The sequence below is a fragment of the Macrobrachium nipponense genome, chromosome 36, assembly GCF_015104395.2.
Source record: "Macrobrachium nipponense isolate FS-2020 chromosome 36, ASM1510439v2, whole genome shotgun sequence".
In the NCBI taxonomy this organism is placed as follows: domain Eukaryota; kingdom Metazoa; phylum Arthropoda; class Malacostraca; order Decapoda; family Palaemonidae; genus Macrobrachium; species Macrobrachium nipponense.
The window spans coordinates 33614676-33630581 of NC_087220.1; positions in this window are offsets into that span (position 1 = coordinate 33614676).

The following is a 15906-nucleotide window of genomic DNA, read 5'->3' on the forward strand; positions in this document are numbered from 1 at the left end:
TGTCCTTCTGCATTTCATTGTCGCTGGGAAGGATGTTGATGCATTCAGAGGCCCCTAAGGGCTACTGACTGCGCAGACAGATCTCTTTATATATATTAAGGTTATTATCAAATGAGGACTGGCGCTTCATTCGTCTATTTAATGACAAGATTTGGGTCAACAAATTGGTTCTACTGGTGTACTCCCTATGGTAAGATTTTGGGCTATTCTCTCCCCTCCATCCTTCTTTGAATAAATTCTTTCGTAAGATCTCATCTCCGTCTAGTCTTTGTCTGCTCTGAGAGAGACTGACAAATGGGCATTGCAATTCTTGAATATATTCCACAAAGACAGAATCTCAGTAAAGTGGCTTCCTCAGTATGGAATTTTGTGCTACAGTTACTGAAATAAGCTTTGTTGAAGTAATAGATTCCATTTTTAAACTGACAATGTGTGCTTCGATCTCTTAAACGCTAATGGCTAATAGGAAGAAAGCGAAAGTAAAATTAGGTTTTCAATTTTGAAACATACAATGTTCCCAGAAAAAAAGACTAGGACTTCTGACTCATAATATGGAGGAGTGATATGTTAGTTACATTTGCCAACGCAAATGAGAGAGAGAGAGAGAGAGAGAGAGAGAGAGAGAGAGAGAGAGAGAGAGAGCATCGTTGGGCTGTTTGTAGTTGTTGGGAATAATTGAGAGAATAAATGTTTTTGTGTGTTTGATGTGTCGTGTCCGTGTTTGGTGTTGCTGTATGGTAGTGTGTAAGTGTGTGTGTTTTTTCTGAGGAGTGTGAGTGAGTGAGCTGCCAAGACAGCGATAGAAAGAGTATAATTGGTGGATGGATAGTTAGCGATGGTTTGCTTGTTGGGTGAGCGTTTTGGGTTGTCTGCTGGAGTGGTTGCCGGGTCAGTCAGTGAGTCAGTCTGTGATGGGCAATCGAAGAGGACAGAGATAAGGCAGAGTCTATTGATGGTCAGTTGTTGTTTTGTGATTTGATTGATTTTGATATTGTATATTTGTTGTGCATGTGTTTGTCTGGTTGTTGTTGAGCTAAAGAGTGTCTGTTTTATTTGATTTTGTGTTTTGATGTTTGTGAGTTGTTTGTTGGAGACAGTGTTGGTGGTTATTTGTGTGTTGATTTGTTGAGTTGTCTTTGATGTTGTTGGTGTTGTTTGTACAGTGAGTTGTTGTGTGATTTGTTGTGTTGTTTCCAAGTTGTTGGTATCTGTTTGCGTAGTGATTGTTTTATTGTTTTTTTTTGTTTTTTTTAGTTCTTGTATGGTTTTGGTGCTTGTGTCTTGTGTATTGAATTTGGCGGTTGTTGTGTCTCAACAATTGTATCCAGCAGACGGCACAGCATGTTGCCCTGAGTGTCTTGAGTCCGAGGTGAGTACATGTGTTTGTGTTTTATGTGAATTGTGTCTCGTTAAGCCAATTATTCTGCGTAATTAGTAACATAAAGGGGAAAGTATGACTGGGGAGAACTATTGGTCAGCTGTGTTCAATAAAGTAAACATGGGGAGATCTTGTTGCTTGCTTTGCTTGTGACCCCGCCACATTATTTTGGCGCCCAAACAGGGACTGCTGGTGTGGTAGCTGCGTAGCTGCAGGACGATTGGTGTAGTGAGTTGTGTGATTGGTGAAGAAAGTAAGAATGGAAGGTTTGACTGAAGTGGAGAGGCTGAAGGAGGAGTTGCAGTTGTTGAGGGAAGCTAAGGAAAGAGTGGAAGAAGAGTTCGAAAGGACTAGGATTGAGCATGAGGAGTATAAGAGTGAAAGAGTTAAGAGGAGCGATGAGGAGTGCAGAAGAGGGAATGAAAGAGGAAGTGAAAGAGGCCAAGCAGTGGATGGTTGAGAAGATGGATGAAAAGCTGGGCTCCATGATGAGTAATGTGCAAGAGATGACGAAGGAAATGAGGAAAGGATTTTTTGAAGAGGGAGCTGTCGGAGGTAGGTCTCCTGGGTCTTGTGACAGGCCAGGAGTGGTAAGGAAAGTGGAAGAGTGAGTGGATGAGAATGCAAGTGATGAAGGTGATATGATTGTAGTAAGTGAGGATAAGAAAGAAGGGAGACAGAATAAGGATAGGAATGAGGATAAGGATAAAAAGGGCTAGAGAAGAAGAAGAATAAGGGAAAGAAAGTTATTAAGGATGATAGACAGGATGTGAAAGGAATTAAGAATGTCGGGAAAAAGGAAAAGAGTAAGGAATAGAATGAGAGTGATTTAGATAGTGGTAAGTAGGAATTAGTAGGTAGGAAAAAGAAGGGTAAGAAAGATATGACTAAAAGTATGGATGTGAGTATGGAAGTAGATTCGTTATATTCAGAAGAGGGTAAGAAAGGTCAGAATGGAAGTAGCGGAAGCGAGAGTGAGAGTGAGCAAGAAGTGTGAAAGGCAGTGTACATGAGAAAGGTACCCCGATGTGAGAAGTATGATGAAAATGGTAATAGGGACTAAGGGACTTTTTTAGAGAGTATGAAAAGTATTGTGTGGCTTAGTATGGGGATAACAAGAGAGTTTGGGTAAGAGAATTACGTAGCTTTTTGACAGGATTTTTGTTGAGTATGCAAGGGATAATGATGAGTGTAGGAGATGTACTATATGAAAGTTAGGTATAGGAGGAAAAATAAATTCCTCTGGTTCTGCGTTGGCCGAGCCGAGAATCGAACTTCGGACCACTAGACTGATAGCGCGAAATCCACTCGTCCAATGGGGAACTATGTGGTGAAACCTGAGAGAGATAGAAGTGCAAGTGTCGGAAGATTAGGGTCAGTTACCTGTGAGTGAGAGTTGTCTTTTGTTGTTGGTGTTGTTTGTGCAGTGAGTTGTTGTGTGATTTGTTGTGTTGTTTCCAAGTTGTTGGTATTTGTTTGTGAAGTGATTGTTGTGAGCTTTTCTTTTAGTTCTTGTATGGTTTTGGTGCTTGCCTGTCTTGTGTATTAAATTCGGCGGTTGTTGTGTCTCGACAACTGTATCCAGCAGGCGGCACAGCGTGTCGCCTTAAGTGTCTCAAGTTTGAGGTGAGTGCATGTGTTTGTGTTTTGTGTGTTCTGTGTCTCGTTAAACTAATTATCCTGCGTAATTAGTAACGTAAAGGGGAAAGCGTGCCTGAGGGTAACTATTTGTTCGATAAAGTAAACATGGAGAGATCTCGTTGCACTTGTTTTTTGCTTTTGATTCCACCACAATAATAGTTCTTCATTTTTAAAAGTTGCAATTCATGAGAAATTAGGAAAGCTCTTATTCATCATGTGTCATAGCAAAGTTTTAACTGTGGGCACAGAGCTATTGTTAGCATAAAACTGAATCAAACAGTCATGGTTGATTTTACTCCTTTTGTTCAAATCGCTGTTTTTGTAAAGAAAAATATGCAGGCAGATTGTCTGCTGCATATTAGGTTGATGCGAAAGAAACCAGGTTTTGGAATCCATTTAACAATAGACACTTTAGTGTTCCTTGGGAAAGAGATGTCTCTTAGTTTAAAAAGGAAGTTATTTTCAGAACTGAGTTTTGTAAGTACTCTGGTGGTGATAGTTCAAAATGTATGGAATAAAGAGCAGGTATCCCACTCAAAGATTGTTTTATGTTCTATGATTTTTTTATCCAATTTACTTTCAAATTATTTTTCTAGTACATTTACCTTCGAGGAAGCCTCTGGTAGTCGAGTAAATGAAAGACAACTTTTACAGAGAACTTAAAACTAAAATGTTTTCGTTTTCTTCCGCCAACACCAATGGCTGAGATAGGCTAACGAATGGATGAAGGTTTCCCATATTAACCATACTTTCTCCTTCCTTTGTCCTGAACAACGAAGAAGGGAAGAAGGGAGATGGACACAAAGAAGGGACAGATTTAGGTCTGAGGATGAGAAATGAAAAGCGGTGCTTGTTCATCGTCTTTACGTCATAGAGAAAGTTCAAAAGCAAGATAAAGCAAAGTTAATAAATAAGAATAACAAAACAAAGAATTGTTCACCGTCTTCACGTCAGAGAGAGCATTAACTTTGAGCTGAGTTACAAGTGGATGAAAATTCTTTTTTATCTAAAAACAAGAAATAACATAACAATAACACAGCAATACATGTTCATTGGAAAAGTTATCGCACTATGAAATTCTTTTATTTTCTATCTGATATCAAAAAGAAAATATGAATAGGATTATAAAGCAAAGGGCAAAGAGACTCTTTCAAATCCTCCAGTCCTAGAAACGAAAGATCCCAAGAACCTCTCGGGGAGAGTCCCGATCAAACCCTCTCGTCTGCAGGAGGACTCATTCCCATTTGATTCTGCTTTTCATTACACAGCTTCCAGAGAGAAGTGACAAATGAGCAGGTCTGAAATAATGAAGAATTAATCTCTCTCTCTCTCTCTCTCTCTCTCTCTCTCTCTCTACTTATGTAGTATTAGCCACAAATCTTCCTTAACTTCTCATATTCTTCACATATTTTGGATACGCTTGTCACAACAAAGCCTTATAGATCAGAATGCAAGGAATATGCATTGTGAAATCTCGGGATGTGGGTTCGAATCCCACAACCGGTCATCCTAATTACTTCATGCGCCTTGCATTTGGATCTAAGGCTTCGCGGTATCAAGTATACGTATATATAAAAAAAGTATGAAGAATACGAGAAGAGGGCATTGCGGCTAATACAACTATATTGATTTAGAGGTTGCCTTACCCAGAACTAAATATGTAAGCAAATGTACCAAAAGATAGACCCTACCTCCTGATTACATTTGAAACAAAGGGGAGATCGCCAGAAAGCCAACATTTTACAGTTACATTACTTTATTTCACACAGTACAAACAGGTAGAAGAAATCCTGGCCGGTATGCAACCCAGTAACTTAAGTGCAGCACTTATCTTACAGCAAAGTTTACAATTAACAAATAAAGTAGAATGAAACCTGCCTAGTATGCAAACCCAGCAAAATAAGTGCACCAACAGCTGGAGCACGAATGGGCGGTATTGCGCTTGATTCTGTCTATCTTTTGACTGGTTGTTATCCTCCTAAGGCCTTCAGGCCCCGGAGGAAGTGATGGGTTAAGAAAGGATCGCCTGAATTCCTGAAAAACAATTAAGACCAGCAGAAAGGAGCTCACAGGAATCTAACGTTTGAGGCAAGGATATCTAAAGCAAATACTGGAATGCCTATTCTCCCCATGACTAATCTAATGTTTTTCCCTGATCAGACTAATCTCTCAAACATCGAGGTCACTATTATACGAGTCTTTATTACTAATACATACATGACTTTCTATGTTCACAAATATGAAGCTAGAAATATCGTTTGATATCCAATTCACTATACCTTGGGAATAACTTACACCCAGCAGGATTTGAACCTTTGCCTGGTTTAGAAATAACGGTAGACTAAATATATTTTGTTTAATTAAGTTTAAGTTTTTAAATAGCTCATAAAGTATATTTGGTCCTGTTATCCTTGAAACGATTTCTGGGAAAACTCTGTTCATCGGGTCTTCAAAGGCAGAAGTTATTCACCTTTCTTAATTGTGAAAAGTTTACGTGAAACCGTAGGTTTGTGTATTGATCAAGATGCTTGTAATTTGGTTCTGGAAAAAAACTTCCCTAAAGGGGGGGATTCATCGTTGCAGGAATATAATGAATTCGCAGAGATTCAGTTTTGTATTATCATGTCTAAATGTTTCTCTGTCAAGAAATTTGACTGCTGAAGAGGACAAAATACTGACATGCTGCCATATTACTTCAAGACTTATTCATAAAAGTTATTCCTGAACACCTAATGAAACCAACATTCTCACGGGGAACACCATTGTGTAGAAGAACCCAGATTTTCAGGAGAAAAATGCCTTTTAATGAACTTTATATTATACAAATTGCAGATATAGAAGCTTTAAAAGCTACGATAGTTTCTCATGGCCGTCTACTCTACCTCATGAACGACAGTAAGACGCAAGAAGCACATTCATTATCTACCTGCACCAACCATACGTGACTTTTCCTTTCATTTTAGGCTGATTTTTTACTTAAACCTTTGAAAGCGTCTTGAGAACGTCTTAGCTGTGCCTCTTGCGATTCTTGTTTCTTAATTGGACGTACAAGTTCTACTTCTTGAGAGGCCTGAGGAGGTCTCTAGTATTTCGGGAGACTAAGGACCTAATGCCGTGAAAACCCTGTTTTAGAAAGAACATTTCATATTGCGTTTTTCTCCTTTTGTCTTAATTTCTATCCAAAGCTGTTTCTTTTGATCAGAAATGAGGCCTAAGCACATTTTTTGGTGAAGCCTTTCATGAGACTTCAGATAAAGGAGGGAAGGATTGGGAGAAATATCACATATATCAAGACATTAACAATTCAATAGGTGCTTGATAGTTCGTCGACTGTGGTGGATCGTAGTGAGGCTCGAGAAGGGACGCAGTTGACAATTAAACACACATACACACACAATTATATGTGTGCGTATTATATACACACACGTATGTATGTATATATATAGTATATATATTATATATATATATATATATATATATATATATATATATATATATATATATATATATATATATATATATATACATATACATCCAGATTAGGAACTATTGATTACGCTCATCATTCAAATGCATCTCATTTATTAATATGCATCAACTAAATTGAAAGAGTTCAATAAACCTTCTATAGTTATTAACATAATATCCATGTCTGCAAGTCTAATAAAATAAGAAATAGAAAATAAATATATAAAGAAAGTTCCAGTTGCCTATATCGAATAACTTCCACACTTTCAATACTCTTATCTGGGAAAGAAAAAATGAAACCTTTTTTCTTAACTTTTTATTCTGTAACAATATCGCGTTCAAAAGCAAGAGGAAAACTTTTTCAAAGTCTTTCTCCAGCAGGAACGAAACCTATCCACTTTTTCAAGAATCCTTTTTCATGAAATAGAAATACCTGTATGTAGTCAAACGATGACGAAAGTAACTGATAAAAATAGAAATGGAAAGAAATCAACGTAAGGGATGAAGGAGAAGAACAAGAACGTCCTGATGATAAACAAAGCCAAAAACATCCTTTCATAAGCGAATGCAAAAGACTGCTTGTCTGCCAGATCTGCTACTTTGGTCACTCTGAGGAAACAGAACAATATTATGTAGCTGTTAAAATAACAGGGCGAAAATTGGCTGGAACGGAAGCCAGCATTTAGGAAAGATGCATCTAGAATTCCGCTGTGACCTTTACAGCGTTTACCTGGTCATATTCTGAAAGGAAACTTCAGTGCAAGCAGATGAGAAATGTTGGTGATAGAATGTTCTCTCCTCTTAACCACTGTTGCTAAAGTGGGATCATGAGGGAAGTCATGATATATTTATATATATAATATATATTATTATATGATATATATTATAAGATAAATAATATATATATATATATATATATATAAATATATATAATTTATATATTATATAGATAGATTATAATAAAATATCTTATTATAACTATTAAATATAATAATATAAGATATATAATTATATATATATATATATATATATATACTATTATTCTAATATAGATTTTATATCTATATTATATATACATATACATATATATATATATATATATTTATTTTATCTATAATTAAATATATATATATATATAATATTATATATATAGATATATATGTATATTTATATATATATATAATATATATATATATATATATATTATATATAATATATATATATATATATATTTTAAGTATGGCCGTCGTGGACGGGAATATAGGAATTAAATATTTAGCCTTGCTACAAGAGTCCACCATAACCCACACACGTAAGGATATTGAGTAAGAATGGAACATTTTGACTTACCTTGCATTAGAAAACTGTTTACTTAGCTAAGGTCGCCATAAAAAATCAACCAGTTAGATCTTAATTATGTTTGTTTATTAAAAAACATTCAACAACCTAAAACAGCTGAATGGCAGATAGGCCACGTGCAGAGGGCACAGTGTACTGTGTTAAATTACTCTATCAATTACAGTAACATAAGAAAATGGCCTAATTCACAATCTATACATGGCAGGTTTCCAAATTGTTGATGATATCTTCCAAGGTAATGGGGTGCTTAGCAAGGATGCAGGAAGGCACGGAGCCGGCAGTTGGAAATCTGGAAATGAATTCCAGGTTACACACAACAGAAAACAAAGACTTCTCGCACAACATTTATGACTAATGCACTATGGAGGGAATTTATCCTTAAATAACACACAATGCTGATAATATGGGGAGAGAGCTAATGCTTAAGTTGAAATGAATAGCTTAATGAAGATCTTCGTTGATCTTGGACAAGTCATAAGGTAAGCATGTGCTTGCTAGGTAGAATGAAATTATGTTCGTTAGAGAAGTGAGAAATTGAATTTGAAAACATGGGAGAGTTTGTTTGACTCAGAGGAAAAGAACTGTCTGTATGAATTTGACTCAGACATACCTGGTTGTCTTTGGTATATAGTTTGATGGGATGGCGTCAGCTTTGTCTGAGTCTGGTGGGCGCGCCAGTAAGCGCCTTTGTTAGGCCTATATGGAAGGCAAGGTCAGATGTGTGTCCGTGATGAGAGGCTGAGCAGGACTAAGAATGAATCAGGGTACGGACGATTTGCGTTGGGGGTAGTTTCCGCCCCCGTTGGCAGGTCATTCAGTAAACAGACATACAGCCAGTAAAAGGGTCAAGGTAAAATAGGTCTTAAGACTAGGCCTAGGAAGTACCAACATAGCTGCCAACTTTCCCTTGTGACATGTCGCTAGTGCTTAACGAATTAATACCCTCCCGCTTAACTACGAATGGCCCAGAAATTCCTGTCTCCCTGGTCTGACCTGGTCTATGCTGATTTCCCTAAATCCCTCCCAAAGTCAGCTGATGTTAGGGTAATTCTTAAATACTGGTGAGGCGAGGGGAGGAAAAAACATATATATATATAAAATATAATAATAATTATATATTATATATAAAAGATTATATATCTATATATATATATATATATATATATATATATATATATAATATAGATATATATATTCAAATTCAAATTCTTTATTTCAGCTGTAGAGCCATATACAAAATATTACGATAAAATTAATAGTTATATACAAATATAGAGGTAAACAAAGGTCTAACACAGAAAATGTGTTTAGACCACTCTTTAAGAACTAATGATTTTTTAAAACTATCACTGTTAAAACTTGCACAAATTAAGTGGCTTTTTGAACTCTTTGCTCTTTGAAACAAGCTTAAAATACATTTTCTCAATAATTCATCAAATGTTGGTATTCCTAAAGAAACAAAGTGTCCACTTACTCTCGAAAACCTTTCTATTCCCATCAGGTACCTAAAAGAGTCATTATAACATACCTTAAGTTTTCGTAGGGTTTCCTTTTTACATTTCATTGCCAGAGGCGTACAATACAGGGAAGTACAGAATGATCTGAACAAATGCACTTTTGCCTCATCATTGCACATATGAAAGTTCCTTAGCAACATATTGCCTCGCAAGCATTGCCCTCGATAGAGTGATGCAATATGGTCATCGTCCTTCAGATTGTCATTAATATTCATGCCGAGATATTTATATGACTTAACGACTTCCAACCTGACGTCATTAATATAGAGTGACGGTTCACTAAATGACATTAAATATTCCTAGGGCTTTATAACAGAACTTTGGTCTTGTCAGGATTGGCTTCAAGATAATGGTACTTCAAATATTCCATACTTTTATCTATGAGTATTTGCAACGCTTTTAAAGATGGGGCTAAAAGTATTACATCGTCAGCATAAAAGATATGATTCACCTTAACCTCTCCCACTGTGCAACCACCTTCCCTGCTGAGGACCTTTGTACTTAAGTCATCCACATATACGGCAAACAGAAGTGCTGATAGAACGCTATCCTGTCTAATACCACAACTGGGTTTAAAAGGAGAGGAAAGACTATTGCCCCACATTACTCTAAAGTCCTGAGTTTTGTACCAGTACTGTAGCAGTGCTATAATGTGAAATGGCACACGTCTTCTCTTTAAAATTTGAAATAATCTTTCATGACACACTCTATCAAAAGCCTTGGACATATCCATTGCGCATACAAAAACTGGAGTGTTTTTTTACCTATAAAACTGGCATGTTTGTTTAAAAAGAAAAAGGGCCATATCAGTGCTGTGTTTAGTTTTATAAGCAAATTGATTATCCGAAGTTGTAAACAAGTCTTTGCATCTTTGTAGGATGATGCATTCTAATAGCTTAGAAATAATAGAGGCAAGGGCTATTGGACGATAGTTATTCTTATCAGAGAGAGACTTGTGGTAATCCTTAGCTAAATTCAGAATTTTTATTTCAGTCAGATTTTTTGATACGAAATGATGCCTGAACAAACAAGTGAACAAAAGTGACAGATGGACATACAGAGTTGGATGGGCATATCGTAAGTGATTCCCTGTGATTCCATCCAGGCCCGGGGCACTATTTAACGAAAGGGATTTTAAAGCATCTTGAACGTCTTTAACGGAAACAATTGGTATGCATATTCATTTTCCATCGACAAAGACATTTGTGGATGGTTCGTACCTTCCATAATATGAGCATAATGATTCTTCCAACCTTCTGCTATGTTTGACATATATGTATTATTTTATTTGAGCTACAAATGTCCTTTAATATCTAATTCGCTCCACCTCGGAATTGATATATTTCCATATACGCAAACCGGAGGGGGGATCGAACCATCGTCCAGCGGACAGGAACGAAATCAGGACGACATTGACGTTACCGATTCGGCTAACAGTGAGGCTATAAGTTTATATCGATTCTAACCTTACAAATCACCTCGAACTCGGTTTATTCGTAATTAGAATCAATATCCAACCCCCTCTACCATTTTAGCCAATTCGAACGTTTGACAAACGTAGCCATATTATGAATAATTATCACATCACCGTGATGTGATAATTATTCATAATATGGCTCCCTTGGTTCCCCTGGTAGGTGAGTTGTTTCTTATTAGATAATTATAATAATGTCTTTTAAGCCCAAAAAGCTTTACAAAATGATTAGCTCTGCGAGGAAATATATCTGACGAAGTGTAGTCCAGACGAAATTTCATAGAGACATGTTAAGGAAGTTATTAAATTTCAATCTTCAGTAGGAGTCATTCTCAAGTTATGTTACTTCCGAGCGCTAAGAAAACTATGCACTGATTTATGATGAATAAAGAAACTCATAAGAAAAATAAGAAAGAGAGAGAGAGGATGAACTGGTAAAAATATAAGAGAAAGAAAGAGGCCTACGCTGCTATGTAAATGAACTCGAAAATTGGATTAAAAACCCCAATCTTTTCAACGACACACAGGGGAACAACAACGATATTCAGTCTCTGTTGGCGATCGAGTGTGGCATACAAGTTATCAAAACTTTGCCTCTTATACTGAGAAGGGAGTCGCCGGGTACGGGATGGTTTTCGGGAGAAGGTTGCTCGTCTGGGATTTGAGTTTCCTCATTCTCTTCTGGAATTGAAAACAAATAAGGTTGTAATACTGGTATATATACGAACACACACACGCATACACACACACACACACACACACACACACACACACACACACACACATATATATATATATATATATATATATATATATATATATATATATATATATATATATATATGTGTGTGTGTGTGTGTGTGTGTGTGTGTGTGTGTGTGTGTGTGTGTGTGCGTGCGTGTAAATGTTTCCACCAAAACGCTGCCTGGTCTGTCCAAAATATTTCTCAAGAGGATCTTGAGAAAATACAGAAGGTAAAACATATTCAAAACTTAGATTGATGTCAAGGATGTCTTTGTTGCTGGTAAAGTTCAGCGTTTGCACCAAATGGTCGAGCATGATGCTATAAGAAAATATAATAGCAATTCGGAGCCTCTTGCACCCCAGTGCTCCAGCTGTGAAGATAAGCTGCGTGAAGAGGATATTAACCTTATAGAAAGCTTCTAAATTTGCAGCACTGGAGAATTCCTTGATTTCTCAGATCCTTTGAAAGAAAAGGTTGTTTTATGTTTCTGGTTATCTTGTTCATAAATATTGGGTACCAGATGCAAGTGAAGGTACATTTCAAGTATATGTTTAGAGCAACTGAACTGTGGTGGCCTTTGTGTTCCTACACTTGACATAGTATTCTTTGTTCATAGTGCATTCAGTTTGTTTGAAAAATTAAGTGGGCAATGAAATTATTGTGGATATTATGTGGCTAAGTTTTTAGAAAGGCAAAAAACAAGAGAACTTGTCAATCTCTCAAAAATATTTTGTTCAAGGCATATACTTTAGACAATTCCGACCGAGGGAATGAACTAAGTTGCTTAAAACGACGAGAAAACCTATCAAAACAATATAATTTCGATGCTTTCTTTATTTTCCCATTGCATTTTTGCACTGATTTATTTCTCCTTATATATTGGAACTAAGATACTTCTTAAATTTATCAAGCCCTGCCATATGCACGATTGTTTGTTTTCCTTCTCTTGTAATTTATATTTTTTCCTATATTGGTATCATATTTCTATCCTTCTTACGAAAAAAATATTGTATCTTTATTTATCAATTGTACTGATTTCATGTATTAAAATTAGAGTAAAAGACAAAACAAAACAAGAATTCACGTTTTTTTTTGTACCCTAAGCTTTTGATAACAAAGTAATATTTAAATGATGCTTATTAGAAAACAGTGATAGCAGACTTTCCTTCTTCTGAGGACCCGAGCATCGGAGTCGCTAGTCCCCTTTTCAAGTATTATATATATATATATATATAATATCTATATATATATATATAAATAATTAGATATATATATATATATATATATATTATAATATATATAATCCATATATATATAGATATATATATATATATATATATCTATATATATATATATATATATATATATATATATATATATATATATATATATATATATATCTCATAGACACATACAATTATATTAGAGACAGACAGAGAGATATACAATTGGAAAGCCTTTGCTTATATACAAGTATCGCTAACATCATCTGTTTCATTCTGGGGGGAAGGGGAAAGGAGGAAAGCTTAGTTCATCTGCAAGAGAAAAGAAATAATAGAGATTGACGAAGAGTTCAGACTAGCATAAGTCAGGCTTTATCTGAGCTTTTACCGAAAGGTGCACCAGATTATTCAGACATGAGAGCAATGAGTTAGAGGCTATCTAAAACCAGACCAAAACCGTGAAACGAAAGAAGAAGAAGAAGAAGAAGAAGAAGAAGACAACGCCTTCTATTCTCATCAAAGTTCCCGAAGAAGTTTCATCACGTATCAACCTCACAAGATAAAACACAAATCGATTTTCCTTGTGGGAATTTTTTCCGAGAAGTCTCACGAGGACCAAAATAAGTTCTGTAATGAAACTGAATCTGGAATGCTATGGATCTGTACTATTACAGTCACAGCATTTGAAGAAGATCGCTTTCAGAGAGAAGCACTCTCTCTCTCTCTCTCTCTCTCTCTCTCTCTCTCTCTCTCTCTCTCTCGATATCTCACGTGGATAATTGCACCATTATCTTCATTACCTAATTATGTTTCTCGATTACTATTGCTCTGTTTAAAGGCTGAGAGAAATCATAATAGCTCCCAACGAACAATCGAATACTTTGAAAAATGGAACGTTTACTTGAAGCTAACGATAATATTGACTATGACTAGTATGTTATTTGCATGTTGCAGGGCAAACGTTATTGTTGACAAAAAAAAAAAAAAAAAAAAAAAAAACTGATCCGACCACGACGAGTGCATAAGTTGTAAACATTATATTCCTAATTTAACGTTAAGTGGTCTTGGTAATTAATACTCATAATTAATACTACTCAAACTAACAAGGATCAAATGAGAGGGACACAAATTAAACATGTTCATATATTATCAATTATAAGTAACAATACAAAATAAATGAACACAAATATAACGTCTACATTCAGTACATCAAATAAATTAAAGCATACTATAAACTATGAGCAGATAGCCCATTGTTTCACACAAAATATATTTTATCAAAAAAAAAATTTTCTATACTGTTTAACATGCACATATTTTACATTTCACATTTTCATTCTAATAAATAGATCATAAATATCATTCCCTAAAATTCCTGTATTTGTAACTCAATGCAAAACACCTATTTCAGACCTTTCCTAACCCCCAAAAAGAACAACAACAAGAACGACAACAACAAAAGTTTGTAGGCTTACTCACCGAGTAAGCGAAAAGCGAAATTTCCTTCTTCAGAAAGCTCGTTAATTATATAGCTGAGAAAAAAATTTATGTGACAGATACAATAAACATAATTCCGCCATTTAATCTGGGTATTTGACAGCTAGGAAGCAATAAAACACTTTTTCACGTGTGAAATAATCAAGAGGAAAATCGAGAAACACAGAATACACACTCGGAGAGAGTGACACAGAGAGAGATAGATGCATGTCTTATGCCATTTCGTAACCTATTATTGATGATGGAAACGAAGAACAGTTTGCGAGAGAATGATTTCCCAAAAGAACGATTTGGATCAAATATTTGTTATCAAAATTTCACTGTCTTTCTGCAGGGGCCCGTGAAATATATCATCATATTGACTGCATTCTTACCTGGAGTTTTCACAGAGAGAGAGAGAGAGAGAGAGAGAGAGAGAGAGAGAGAGAGATGTATGTGTGCTTGTGTTTGTTCCCCATACACTTTTAGATGTATCAAGCAATTTCAACTAAATTTGGTATACATATAACTTAACATCGAGGAAAGACTCCTGTGGGGTTAAGACATCAATGGCACCAAAAGAGGCATGTGCGGAGCAGGGATGGGATTAGGGTGCAAGTAAAAATAACTGGAAATGAGTGATATTAGTGTCTTATCAATAGTTTTTGAAGTCACTGAGATTAATAATGACACTCCCAATGCCCTTCAAGTCCAAGTTCAGCCCCATTAGGAAGGGGCCAGTGAAAACGGATGGGAAGGGATGGTATAAAAATAACCGAAAACAGATGATATCAGTTTCTAATCGATAGTTTTTGAGGTCGCTGAAATGGATAGTGACACACCCAATGCAATTCAAGTCCAAGTTCACCTTCAATATAAAGGGGGGTGTGAAAAGGCTGGGAATGGGGTGACAATTAAAAATAACCAAAAACGACAAATATTTGTGTCTAATCCATAGTTTTCAAGGTCACTGAGATGAATAATGACACTCCCGATGACCTTCAGTCCAAGTTCTGCCCCAAAAGAGGACCGGGTGAAAAGGGATGGGAAGGTGGTGACATGTAAAAGTAACCAAAAATGACAGATATGTTGTCTAATTCATAGATTTTGAGTCAGTTGAGATGAATAGTGACACTCCTGATGCCCTTTAATGGGTGAGAAGTGGTGGGAAGGTGGTGTTATGTAAAAAAAATAAAAAATGACAGATATTAGTGTCTAATCCAAAGTTTTTGAGGTCGCTGAGATGAACAGAGACACTTCTGATGCCCTTTAAGTGCAAGGGGGTGAAATTTAAAATCTAAGTTCAGTCACAAAACAAAGGAGGGGAGTGAGGGGATGGGAAGTGGAAGACATGTAAAAATACCCAATTAAATCAGAGTTATTGTGTGTAGTTTATAGTTTTCAAGGTTGTTGAGATAAATAGTGACAATTCCGATGTCCTTTAAGTCCAAGTTTAGCCCTGATAGAAGGGGGTGAGAAGGGGTTGGGAAGGTTGTGACTTTTAAAAATAACTGAAAAATACCAATGTTAGTGTGTAATTCATAGCTTTTAAGCTTGTTGAGGTGACTAGTAACACTCCCAATGCCATTTAAGCCCATGTTCAGCCCTATAGGAAGGTGGGGGTG